The sequence below is a fragment of the Myripristis murdjan genome, chromosome 2 (assembly GCF_902150065.1).
Source record: "Myripristis murdjan chromosome 2, fMyrMur1.1, whole genome shotgun sequence".
In the NCBI taxonomy this organism is placed as follows: Eukaryota; Metazoa; Chordata; class Actinopteri; order Holocentriformes; family Holocentridae; genus Myripristis; species Myripristis murdjan.
The window spans coordinates 11,181,156-11,193,866 of record NC_043981.1 but is presented as its reverse complement, the minus strand read 5'-3'; the positions used below and the strand labels follow the sequence as shown (position 1 = coordinate 11,193,866).

Here is a 12,711-nt window from a genome sequence, read left to right as displayed (position 1 = left end):
CGAGTCGAAATGAGGTGGAATGATAATTGTGTTTATTTGCACCGGCTGGGACGGGCCATCTGGCATTTCAGGGCAAAAGCCAGGGCTGGTCCACTTTTGGCAAGGTCTGCACGGTCACTTTCAGCATGAAATATAACTTTCAGATATTTGCAACGGGATGTAAATGCAGCAGGCTGCGTCTCTGGTCACTGCAACGTCATTTTTGTCAGAGGGACCCACTTGGTTTCGCTTAAGGGGAGCGGGTGAGCCAGTGATTACATGCCGGTGCAAGGTGGGGAAGTGGCTTGAGAGACCCTCACCCCCCTGCTAAAATGGACCGGCCTGATCTGAAACCAACAGCTTAGCAATCAAAAATCAAACACAACTCTCAGAAATCATGCAGACTTTGATGTCTGCGAGTGAAAGCTCACAACAATGGATTATGTAACGGATTATTTGTTGCATGAGAAATATAAGGTAGGACCGTCTGTAGTGGTGTTTTGTGTGTACATGTTGCTGTTGTCACCTGCAAACGTACTGATCAATTGGCTGAAAGGTTGCAGCACAGTGTAGTATAACCATGCGACGCCATATTGAGTTTTGCTTGGCTACAAGGCCAGACGTTTGTGTGTTCTGTTGGTGCCAGGTAGACAGCAGGATGAGTCACCTATTTTCATTTCATGCAACAGCTCGGGTTCATCTTTGGTTAGACAGCCATTTGATTATGCTTCCAATAATACCACAAGAGGTACTGCAGCTCAGATAATGCCACAGAAGTTTGGCAGGTTGGCTGCCAGTGGGCATGTAACGACATGAAATCTCAGATAGGACCCGAGGGATACATGGGATCTAAGTCCAATAACAATAATTGTGGAAGAAGATTAATAATATCTGATGTATTTACTGATGTTTGCAATGTATTGTTGTTATTCAACATGATTTATCTTTAGAATCCCAATATGGACCAAAGCCAGCTCTAAAGTTCCTATATAATCTGGATTAGTGTCTGTATTTTCTTTCTTTCAGTGTATATAACGTCTTAAACACTAGCCTCATGCTAATATGCTTTAACTTTTTAGTGTGTGGATACAGTTGGTACATTATTGACAGGATGTTTCCTATTAGAAATCTTAACTGTGCAAGTCCAACAGTAGCACTTTTGTTCAGGTCTGGCTACAATACCAGGGCAGATTTTTTTTCCCAGTCAAACACTGACAGGCACAGTGATGATGGGAATTCAATTTTCAGAGAGAAAAAAAGAAAAGAAATGCGAAAGGGATCTGAGTAAGTGTTTATGTGTAGAGTCGCAAGCCCCAGCTGTGGCTGTGCTTCTCTTTTTTCCATTCAGAGCGCTGCAGCTCCTAACCAATCTATGGCAAGATCTTGTTTCCCTCAAGACTCAATGACACTTGACCTTTTTTTGCTTCTGCATGATGACTGATTCAGTTGCTTTCCTTGAGGTCTGATCGTGTCGCGCGGCCGTGTGATGGCTGTTTAGAGATGAAACAGCTCTTCAGCTCAGTTGATGATAACCGCTTGTAATCCTCCAGGTCAAAATGAATCAGAGGAGGTTCTCCTTTGTTCTCTTTTCTGTATCAACAGACTGTCGAGTGTTTACATGCCTCATAGATGTCAGTCCATTCATAGTTTGGATTCAGATCGCTGCTATTCACATCCATGACCTGCGTCTGAATAACATGCCTGTCGTTAGACACTCCACAGCAGTCCGGGAAAGGGAAACATTCATGGCATTGTGATTAGAAGTTGATCGATTGTCTGCTGTGTGAAATGTGGGCAGTTCATCTTCCTGCACACTTAGAAAAATGGAGACCTTGACATTTGGATTTGAACAGAGATTTTAACACAGGCAGCTTTGAAACACACAAAAGTGACCTGATCTATTGGCTATAGATCTGTGTGGCACAGTGGCCTTCATCAGGCGCTAGGTTCAACACACTAACAGGCAAACGATGATGACAAATGCAAACACACACAGACCGTCCACTGTTCACCATCAGTCACTGACCTACTTGGCACTCGCTTCTCCCTCATGGCAAGACGCGTTTGTGTATGTGTGACTTTCATGTGTTGTTTTTTTTGTTTTTTGTTTTTTTTTGTCTGTGTGTGTGGGTCTAATTTTATCACATGACAGGATTTGCCACAGATACAGCCGTCCTTAGCATTTTGCTCTTCATGTCTTATTCATGCCGCGGCCTGCAGTAGCGCTGCTGACAGGGTGGGGAGTGTTTGGCTTTAGTTTGAGTAATCAGGGCCACTGATTCCACCGAGAGAGAGGCTCAGCACAAATCCTTGCACTTGTGGTGTGTGTTTGTGTGTGTGTGTGTGTGTGCTCGGGTCTGCCTTGGCGCATATGTTCCTGCATGGGTATGTTTTGTGTCTGTGTGTATCGGCCTGTCTCGGAGTCTCACTGTGCAGCGCGGTGCTCATTACTCCACTGCTGGGACTTAATCAGAGGCTTGGCTGACGGTGCAGCTCGGCGCTCCAGGCTGGGATGTCCTCACAATCCAGCAGAGAAGTTTCACATGTCTGTGATGTGTCACGTCGTGAGAAAGAGGAGAACGGGGAGGTTCTGTACATATAAATGCATCAGAGGCGCGCCTGGATACCCAAGTGAAAGACTAAGCCAGACATAGAATTATTAATAAGATACGATTATTGTTTCTCAGTTGTTAATAATGTTATTTTAAATTTTATTTTTCACTGCTTCACATGAGGGTCTGCTCTAGAAAGTGCTCATGCTGCAAGTCTTGCATGCAGCTGTTCGGCTGCTTTCTGTTTGCAAAGTGAGACCGGTTCCATGAGGCGGCATTTCGGCATTGTGCAGCGATCCCCAGTCACGTTGTTTACTGGCTCAAGTAGCGTGAAATTGATGATTTGCAGCTTCACGTCTTGTGAGAGTTGGCGTAAATTGGGTCGAAGAGGGAAATTGTATTGATTAATATCTGATGAGGCATTTTGTCGACAACTGCAATGATTTTAAAAATGCCTGAATCAGGACGCAGACCAAGTTTTGATGCCGGCTCAGGATATTCCTAGTCACCGGAATCTGACTTGTCTATTTTTGCCTTAAAGAATAATTTTTCAGTCGTAATTTTGCAGTGAAATCGACAGGCTTTTCATATCTCCAGCGGGATCCGGGTGGTCTGAGTGGTTGCTGTGCTTCAGTCTTCCCTTCCCTTCCCAGCATTTCCACGCACAGTCTCTCTGCATGTTCCTTATTTAATTGCCTGATATGTTTGAACAAAACTCTTGCAGCAGGTTGCTCAGACTTGGGGAGGCAAGCCAAAGCTTCAGGCTGTATGCTAATGTAGCATTACTGTAAAAAAAAAAAAAAAAATGCACTCCACTTCTCCCTCAGTCAGCAGTGAGATCTCAAGCTGGGAGAATGTGACACCCAGGAGTCTGACACAAGTCCTGCTGTGCTGTACGTCGCTGGCTTTGTGGCTGTAAAGGACAATGGAGGTAGGCACAGCCGAGCTCGAGGTATGGACTTACTGTAGGCGGATGGATACCAGATTATCTGAGCAACTGGGTCTATTTGGCCAGGTGTTTTTGTTTTATGTCACCGGATATCGGATAGCAAGAGGTGAACTGGCATAGCTCGGGCTAACCACCGGCTTTGTAGCTTGGGACCGCATTGTGGAGCGGCATTGTGTGAGGTGTCACACAGGAGAAAGCCGATATATTTAACCCATAAGGCATTCTTCAGGAATTAGCACCTCCCTATCCCGACAAAAAACAGGAGTTTGTTTGAAAGAGAAAATGGAGTCAGGTTTGTTTATAGGTGTGTGAATTTACGTGCAAGAGAGGAAGAACTTTTTGCGTTGCCTGTGTGTGTTCTGTAATCTGCATTTGTGTTTGATGGGCGATAAAATGCAGTCCGTGGTGTATAGTGGTGTGTTTGTGTGTGTTTTCTGTTTGGTGTTGTCCCCCCCCCGATGGCAACATGAACAGGCTTGCTTATATCGGCTGGGTAATTGTGTTTTTGAAGGCGTATTACACAGTACAGTGCCCCTGCGCCCGCCTGTAGCTGTGTGCATTTGTGCAGAGGAGATCATGTGCTTTCTGACATGGAAGCGGCGAAAGATTATTTTGGCCAAAAATGTACCTAAACCTGTTTGTTTTGCACGGCCGGCAGTTGATTAAGCATCGTTTTGTAATGTCCATCCAAAGCTGGACCGTTCACGGCCTCAGAAATCTGTCATGTAGAGATCTCCAACATTCAAACTGTCATGTTTTTGGCGATCTAATGACGATGTTTGAAGCCCCACTGAAGGAATAACTTGAAAAAATGCAGCTCTCGGTGCAGAAATGACGTTCTCCTTCCATGCACCTTCTTCCTCCGTGCCTCACTTGGCTCGCGCCCCCCCGACCTCCCACTGTTGCACCTTCCTCTCGCCCTCCCCGCAGCTCAATTCAGCCCAATTAAACTCAGCTGCTTGCAATCTCAGCTGCTCCCAGACCGAAGCCGGAGCCCCGCACGGCAGCAGTGCTCTGAGTCTCGGCGTTCCCCGGGCAGACCGCGGCACAGCACAGGTAGCACCGGCGTCCCGTGTCCGAGAGGCGTGGAAGGCAGGCGACCATGTCGGGCTCTTCTCGCAGGAGGCAGAGCACTTGCGCTCACGTCTGGGATCTTTATCCTGTGGTGAGTGCCGCTCTCGTCCCGCTCCCCCTGTGAGGCACAATCCTCCCGTGCTCCGTCCTTATCCCCGTGTTTTGCGTGACTGTGTTTTGTTTTTAAGCTGTGTGTCATCACCAGGCCGCAAGCTATGTGGGTGGGCTCTTAAAGGAGAAAGAAAGACGAGAGGTTTTCTTGCAACTTCGGTTCCCCTGGAAGATTTTTTTTTAGAAGTTTCATCGCAGGCAGAGATCATCTTTGTGCCTGGTGCCAAAGATGTGAGGATCAAGGATTCCTTCCCGTGTTGCATCTTTTCTTCAGTACTGTAAGGCATCTAACAAAAAAAAAAAAAAAAAAAAAAAGCAGTGGTCTCGTGCCACAGCATATAACATAATTTGAAAACGTCTCTTGCCATCTCATCTGGTGCCAGCTTCAGATATTTTCCTGATCGTCTGGGTTCATGTGGCAACCTGATGCCTCTCAGTCACGTTTGTTGCGTTGCGCCGTTGATTAGTTGGTCGGTTAAACTGGGACAAATCCGTCTTACCTTCCTTTCTTGGACACACACACACACACACACACACACACACACAAACGCATGCAGTCTTGCCATTGGTTGCACGGCGACACCGCGGTGCTCACTGGGTCAGAAGCAATGGACGGAGAGTGGCGCTGAGGCAAGGGATGAGCAGAGAATGAGGAAGAGAATGAGAGAAGATGCCTCAGGGTCGGAGAGAGGGAGGGAGGGAGAGAGAGAGAGAGAGAATTTGAACAAGAAGGAGGAGCAGAAAGAGAGAGACACATCTATGAGTGGATGGTGGGTCTCCTCTGCACCTAATTGGTGTGTTATTTTGTTTACCCTCCTCTTTCTCTGGGGGGGCTCAGATGTTTGTTTAATGGACCCCTCCTCCCCTTCTCCTTTCTTTCCCTCTCCTCCTCCCTCTTCCCATCCATCCATCCTCTCCACCCCCCATCCTCGCTGCTATCAGGACAACCCATGTGATCGTCTCATCGCCATCTCACCCCCCTTTCTTCTCTCTCTCCATCTCCACAAAGCCCCTTACATTACATGGCAAGTGAACACACAGTCCCATATAGTACCTCCTGAGGCATGATGGGAGATATGTCTATATAAAGACGGTTAAAGCGGGGCCAGGCTCCAGATCAGCAGAGGCGGAGAGGTCACACACGCATCACACACACACATACACACACACCATCACTGGGATGGATCGAAGGAAGGTGAGCCGTGGCTGAGTTGGGCGATGGTGTTTGCTCGAGCTGGACGGAGGTAAAGTTGGGGCGGATTTCACAACCGAGGCTTTCGGGATGCAGTCGCCGGCGTCTGTCGAGGCGGGAGAAGCCGCCGCGGAGGCGTTGGAGGTTTGCGAGACCGTCGAGGTGGTAAAGGAAGTGATTATCACCACCATAGAGGAAGATTCCAACACTAACTCACCACCAGAGCCCGGTTCTGGACCAGGGACTAAATCTGGCCAGGTAAGACCGATCGGTCGGTCGGCTGGCTTGCTTTTTGACTGACTTGTTGCCATGGCGATGCTGATTGATTAACACGTCATCAGTAATTTGTTTGACATTGAGAATAGCAGGTCTTACTCCGGATGAAACGTCATTTCAGGATGCTTAGCTTTCCTGCTCAGTGTTATTATGAGTGGATGACCCAGGAGGCAGGCCTACTCAGGCATAAATTGTGGATGTGAGCGTGTGTGTGTGTGTGTGTGTGTGTGTGTTTGACTGAGCACAATACTAAAGTGGATGCTTGTTTGGGCTGCTACATTAAATTTAGCTGCACCGCAGGGTGTTTATTGTCACTGCCAATGTGCAAAAGAATCTGCCACTGGAATGAGAAGCTAGCATTTGTGTCACACTTCTGAACAAACAAACTCCGATTTCTGATAGTTTTCTTTTTTTTTTTTTTTTTTTTTTTTTTGTCCCAACCAGCCTGCTGTTGCATTTCATTGATATCTTTTGGATTTGAGTCGGGGCTTGATATAACCCCACTCCAGTCTGCCTCTCCTGCAGCAGCCATCCAGGTTTCTGCAGGCGCACCAGCACAAAAGACCCTGTGTCTCGCTCAAGTGGAAGCTCTGCATTTTCCACACTTAACGTTTGTAAATTGTAGTTTTGCGCGTAATCCATTTATCCATCCTGTAATTTGCCCCTTTCTCTTTGTGCTGCTCGGCTCTCAGCCTCCCATTGTCTGGGAGTCACTCCTCTATCCCCGCATATTTAGTCGGGGGAAACTTTGCAAAGTGCTTCCCTTCCCTGTCCTGACAAGTTGTTAGCAGCCGTGCACACACACTGTCCGCAGTTGGAACAAAGGTAGTTTTAAATGGCTGTGAAGAGCACTTTGGAATGCATGCAGGCGGTTTGTCTGTGTTTTACAGACCTACACACTCGTGCACGCGCGCTCGCATCTTGCCTCCCAGGAGTGTGTAGAGTGCACATTTTCCCGCACTGAGCAAGGGGGGCTTTGTCTTGTGCAGCCCACTTACTGCTGAGCAACAGAAAACAGGCTTTTAGTGGACACTTGATTTGCTGTGAGAGACAATAGCTGTTATTTATACTCGGGGCCGAAAAGGAATGCAGAAAACACTCCCTTGAAAGGTTCGTAAATGCATGCTGGCTGACGGAGCATATGGGCTGCATGCACAAACATGTATTCATGCACATGCATACGAACACACACTTATAGACTTCTCTGAGCACTCTCTTTTTTTTTTTTTTTATCGCCACGGTTCATCAGATTAATAATTTCCTTCGCACTCAGCTCCTCCCGTGTTTCAATGGAAGGAAATCGGGGAGAGAGTGGTCATTTCTCCTCAGAATGGGAGTGAACCCACAGATCAGTCTTTATGCTGAACAGGTTGATGTATGAACTCAAGGTTCAAGCCATTTTCACACAGCCAGTTTGTCCAAAATAGCAAAGGATGTCATACACTTCATATTTATACACATTATTACACTCAACCCCTGTGGCATTGATGGAATAAGCAGGAAAATGAACAGTTGGATTAAATTCACTGCATAATGAAGCATCTTGCCTCTTTTCTCATATTCTTAGTATTTACAGACTGTTGAATGTTGGGTTATTTAGACTGACTGGATCGGTTAAAAATGCCTGAATTATGTGGCATTAAAATTAAGGTCACAATGAAATGGTATTTTCAGAACGTCTTGCGCCTCTAATTTGATGCATTTCCTTTAGAAACAGAAAAAAAAAAACCCTGTGCTCTTTCAAGCCTTTCAGCAGGGAGGAACTGAATTCATATGAAAACTCCCGACCCAACAATGAGACATATAACACAACATGTTGAATGTTAATCAGCTGTTTCGGCGCAGATCAGAAATACCGCTGGGTGCCTTTCAACTTGGCATTTACCGCCGCTTTAGCAGAATTTGAAGAAAGAAATACTTTGATGGCAGATTCTATCTCTTATCAGCCGTGCTTACCAGGCTTTTAAAACCAGTCTCTGCAACCGTTTGCAATGGAAACAAATCATTGGCTAGATGGTATGTGATGGAAATACTGATTTCCTGCTACTGCTGAGAGTTGGATGTATAAGTGCTGCTGTTGTGGACGCTTACCCTGTTGCTCCATCACAGTCATTTTGCAGAAGCCATTATTGTTGACCTCTTCTTTGTTGTTCCTGACTGTACGTCTCACCCTGGCTTATGTTTTGGTTTTGCATGTTGCGAAACGAATGGCTAGGATTTCCTTTTGATGTAGAATTGACTCTATGGTCGTTGGTGATGATTGTCCTCTTTTGAAAAGGGTGACCTGACAGCTTGACACAGCGGCGGTGCTAATGGATATTAATTGATGCTAATTGATTTCATTTTGAGCCTTAACTCTCTCATTCTTCATCCTCGGAATGATGTTGCCTTGCAGCCGAGGCTTAAGTTGTGTAGCAGCATAACAAGAGCAAAAAAAGTGGAGAGGGAAAATTGTGTCAGAAAAAAAAACACAAAAATTTTGGTTTAGTTTTGTAATTGGCTGTTTGTTATTGGTTGCATGATTCATACTGCGGCCTTGTGGATCTGCCAGATGTCTGAGAGGGTTTTGGTGTTTCATGCCTTTATGTGTTTTCTCTGTCCTCGCTTTCCATCTCCAGTTCGGTCTGTTTTTCACCACGTCCCTCACTGCTGTTCAAGTTCTTGCCCCATCCTTTTGCCTTCTTCTCTTCTTCTCTTCTCTTCTCTTCTCTTCTCTTCTCTTCTCTTCTCTTCTCTTCTCTTCTCTCTCCATCTGCATGTGAGTCATATGTGTCATATCGGATTCTTCATTTATGTGGCTGTATAGTTCAGAAACGCCTCCGAGGGCAGCGCGCTCGATTGAGAAACCTCCTCTGGGCTGAATAAATCATTGCAAACTGAAGACAAAAGTCACTCTGACAGGTGTTTGTGTGACTTCGTGTGCATTCATGACTCTGCATGTGCGCATATGTACTGAAAAGCAAATGAATGCAAATGCGGGTTTGTTGTGCACGGATCATCCCTGGCCCTTGAACCGTGCTTTGACTCCCTCCCTCGAACGGTCCTCCCCTCTTCAATTGGCTGCCTGTGATCAAACCTATCTGCCGTGCTCTGGCTCTTCCTTTTCCTCCACGTTTGCTCTCTCTCCTCCGTTCCTCTCTGTTTCACCTGCATCCCTGTGATGAATGGGAGTGGGCTTGCCGGGGGCGAGCCCGGCCCGCTGCGAGCCTTCTGCTACTGAACTAGATCAGGCACTGGTGATTGGTTAATCCCACGAGGAAATGTGGGTCACTAATATCTATTTTTAGTCATGCCGGCAGAGGGAAAGCCCAGGTAATAAGGATCCAACAACAACAGTGTCCCAAATTTTATTAGCATTGAACCTGTGTGTGCATACAGTGCAGGCATTCATGTCAATACCTTCATCATAACAAGTCAGGCATAGAAAATGTTTTGCCAAATGGTTCTCATGCCTGTATTTTACACCTCTGGCAATTTGCCCATGTATGAAATAGCTTCTGTCAGTACTGGCACACCTGTTAATGTCACCTGTTCATTCATGTGTCATTGAACACCTGAATGCATGTGTCTTTGTTGGTTTTCATTACTGCTCATGCAACCGTGCCAACACTCAATGCACGATTGCATTGAGTGTAAAATGTTTCAACAGATAATACTGATCTAAATGAGTTTACTCTCAGCTTTAATGCGGTATGATAATTTTGAAAAGATGTGAGTGATATTCCATATTACGGTTGAATAAACCCACGGGTCAGTTTGTGTTGTGGTTTTTGGGTCACAATTTTGATTTTGGTTTGGTTTATTTTGTACATCAGGGAGAAATAAATGCTACCATTTTCACTGTTCTCTGTATTTTGTCTAATTTGCAAAAAGAGCTTTTTGCCATTCAGTGATTTGGAATAACAGTATTAAATCAACAAATATTCTCTCAAAAAAGTTGAAAAAACAAACAAACAGAAAAATACTATCAGTTTATTCATTAATTCATCAGCTAAGTGTGTGGTTGTATGGCTCTCATGTGCCAGTGCACTTTTTAGGGTGTATTGTGGATTGAATGGTTTGGCTTTGCACCGTATTGAGCAGTTTATTTTTTTTTTTTCAGTTCAGTTTTACACCCCTAATCACAATAACTTCTTGTCAAAAATCTAAATGCAGTGAGTGTTCAATTAATCCTAACCCTACTTTTCCAATTGTCTGTTTTTTTTTTATTTTATTTTATTCTAAATTCCTCTAAAATCCCTTATATTAAATATTGCGTGAACATGCATAACCATAATTGCCAATTAAAACCACCTATGCATGTTATTACTCTTATTCTGCACATCTGTTCGACTGTTACAGCTAACTCACCAGAAGCTACAGCTCCAGTAATATTTTCTTACGTTTTTCTGGTTTTGCTTGTTGCAGCCTTTTCGTTTTAGAATTGTACCACATGTAGAATTGACATTTGTGCGCATAATAAACTGAGCTGTAAACTACACGTGATCCCACTATGAGGCTGTTCAGTCATGTTGAGAAGATTGCATATGGCTGCAGATATCATGATATTTGATATTATTGGATATCGGCCCGGTCAAAACCATAATCCTTATTCATCAATGCATGAAGCCTGGAAATGCTTTGAAATGTCAGCTGCAGTCGGGATCCAGGTTCAAATATTTTGGTTGAAATATAACGAATAAGATTAGGATACCACTGCTCTCTTCATAGGAAAAGCATTGACTCAGCAGTGCAGTACAGTCCCAGTGGTTGTAATGTCTTCATTTTCCTCTTACCTTTATGTGTATCTGGTAAATACCTCAGTGATTGAAATTATGGAGAATATTGAAATAAAGTAAAAATGGCGATATATATGTGACTCGGGAGTATGGAACAAGGATGGTGAGTCATGAGTGTTGCATCCCAGCTGCAGGGCATGAAACTGTGATTCATGTCTCCCCTGGGTGTTCCCCAGGGCACCATGTCAGCCTTTGGTCAGAGATACACTTCCTGACAACCAGCGCCTATCGATTTCCTTTTAACACACACACACACACACAGAGCATGTTTTTCTTTGCTAGCTAGACGGTGGTCAGACAGGATTAAGACTTGTGGATCTGTCAGCTGTTAAGCAGGAGAGATGCTCTCTAAGTCTCCGCCTTATGGACGGGTTTACGCTTTGGGGACGGCTCAAGTTGTGCGAGGCCTGTTTGCTCTGCCGCTGAAAACCGTGTTTAAAAACTCAATCCGGGAATAAACTCTTGAGATACTGAGCCGTATTCACAACTCCTCATCGCCTGTGATAGCATGTTGCGTGCAAGAATGGCACCTGCTTTGCTTGAACACAAGTGTCTCGAACAATCAGAGCTTTTCAAATCCCAGCGTCTTACAAGTGCCGAGACTTTCCCTCAGCGCTGCTTTTAACTCCCTTGGTATGCCACTTGTCATCCTTGATGATTTGTGAAGCCCTGTATAATTGAGGCTTGTTGCTGGCCTTTTGTGTAGCACTCGCCTGCAAAGCTTTTCTCATAAAAAAAAAAAAGAAAATAATTGGGTTTTGCTTACTTTTGTTCTCTCCAGGGGGTAATTGCTTCACATCAGGAGAAAAGCCTGCCGTGCTGGTCTCTGTGGAGCCGCTGAAGGACTCTCCAAGTCCCTCTGTCTTACTGATGAAGTGGCTCTCGTTGGCCTGCTCCAAAAACATCTCCATTCAAATTAACTAGTTTGAAAAATATGTATATGTGTGTGTTGTGATTTTAGTCTGTTACACTCCATCCTTTCAGCACCCAGACACACACTTTCACTCGCTTCAAGCTCCCATCTTCAAAAAATAAAAAATGCCATTCAATTATATTTATCATGGAGCTGTGTTAAAATAACTAATACAGATCTGTGCCATTCTGTTAGATATGTACATTGCAAGTTTTCTGCATTTGTCTGGAATTATTTTGCATGTTTTCTTGCCGTAGATGTCTATTTTAGGACTATTTACCCACATTAATAAATGGGGTGTTGACAGTTTGCCCCAGTAACACGCTGAAATGTCAAGTTGCATCACAAGAAAGACCCGGCAAAACTCGTCACCTTTTGACTTGTTGACCTTTTGAACCGCAAAGTCTTTCATTCCGCCGTCTGGTTTACAGCTCATTCAGCCACGAGGTCAGCGTCTTCCCTCAGAAATGCAGACGGGGAGATGAGTATTTACGACTCTGTTGTCATGTCTTTTTATCTCAACTGGCAGGTCAGATAGATCCGAGACGGCCCATGAAAGAGTCTGCCCGAGCACATCGGCACAAAAAACATCCCCGATGATGATGTTACTTCTCTGCTGTGAAGGGAATGGTCGTGATGGAAATGTGGCGTCTCTTTAGGGGTGGATGGAAGCATTGAAGATTTTGTTTTGAACTGTAGCACTTCAATTATACCCAAGAAAAACTGAGGAAGAATACAGAACACCTCCAATTTTTTTTCCTTACTCACTGAACACGACTATTCTCTTTTCTCTTCTGTCCAACCCAGCCATAGCTACCCAGGCCTCATTGTGTTTCATCAAAATACAATGCCTGTGTAGTATTATTGTGCAAAAAAACGATATAGCT

The 12,711-nt window shown here is 44.8% G+C and overlaps 1 protein-coding gene across 3 annotated transcripts in view; it reads left to right on the top strand.

The window, feature by feature from the left end:
- LOC115369829 (vang-like protein 1) overlaps positions 1 to 12,711 on the top strand; it is a 50,091-nt gene that overhangs the window by 21,620 nt on the left and 15,760 nt on the right. The gene's annotated exons all lie outside the window — the stretch shown is intronic.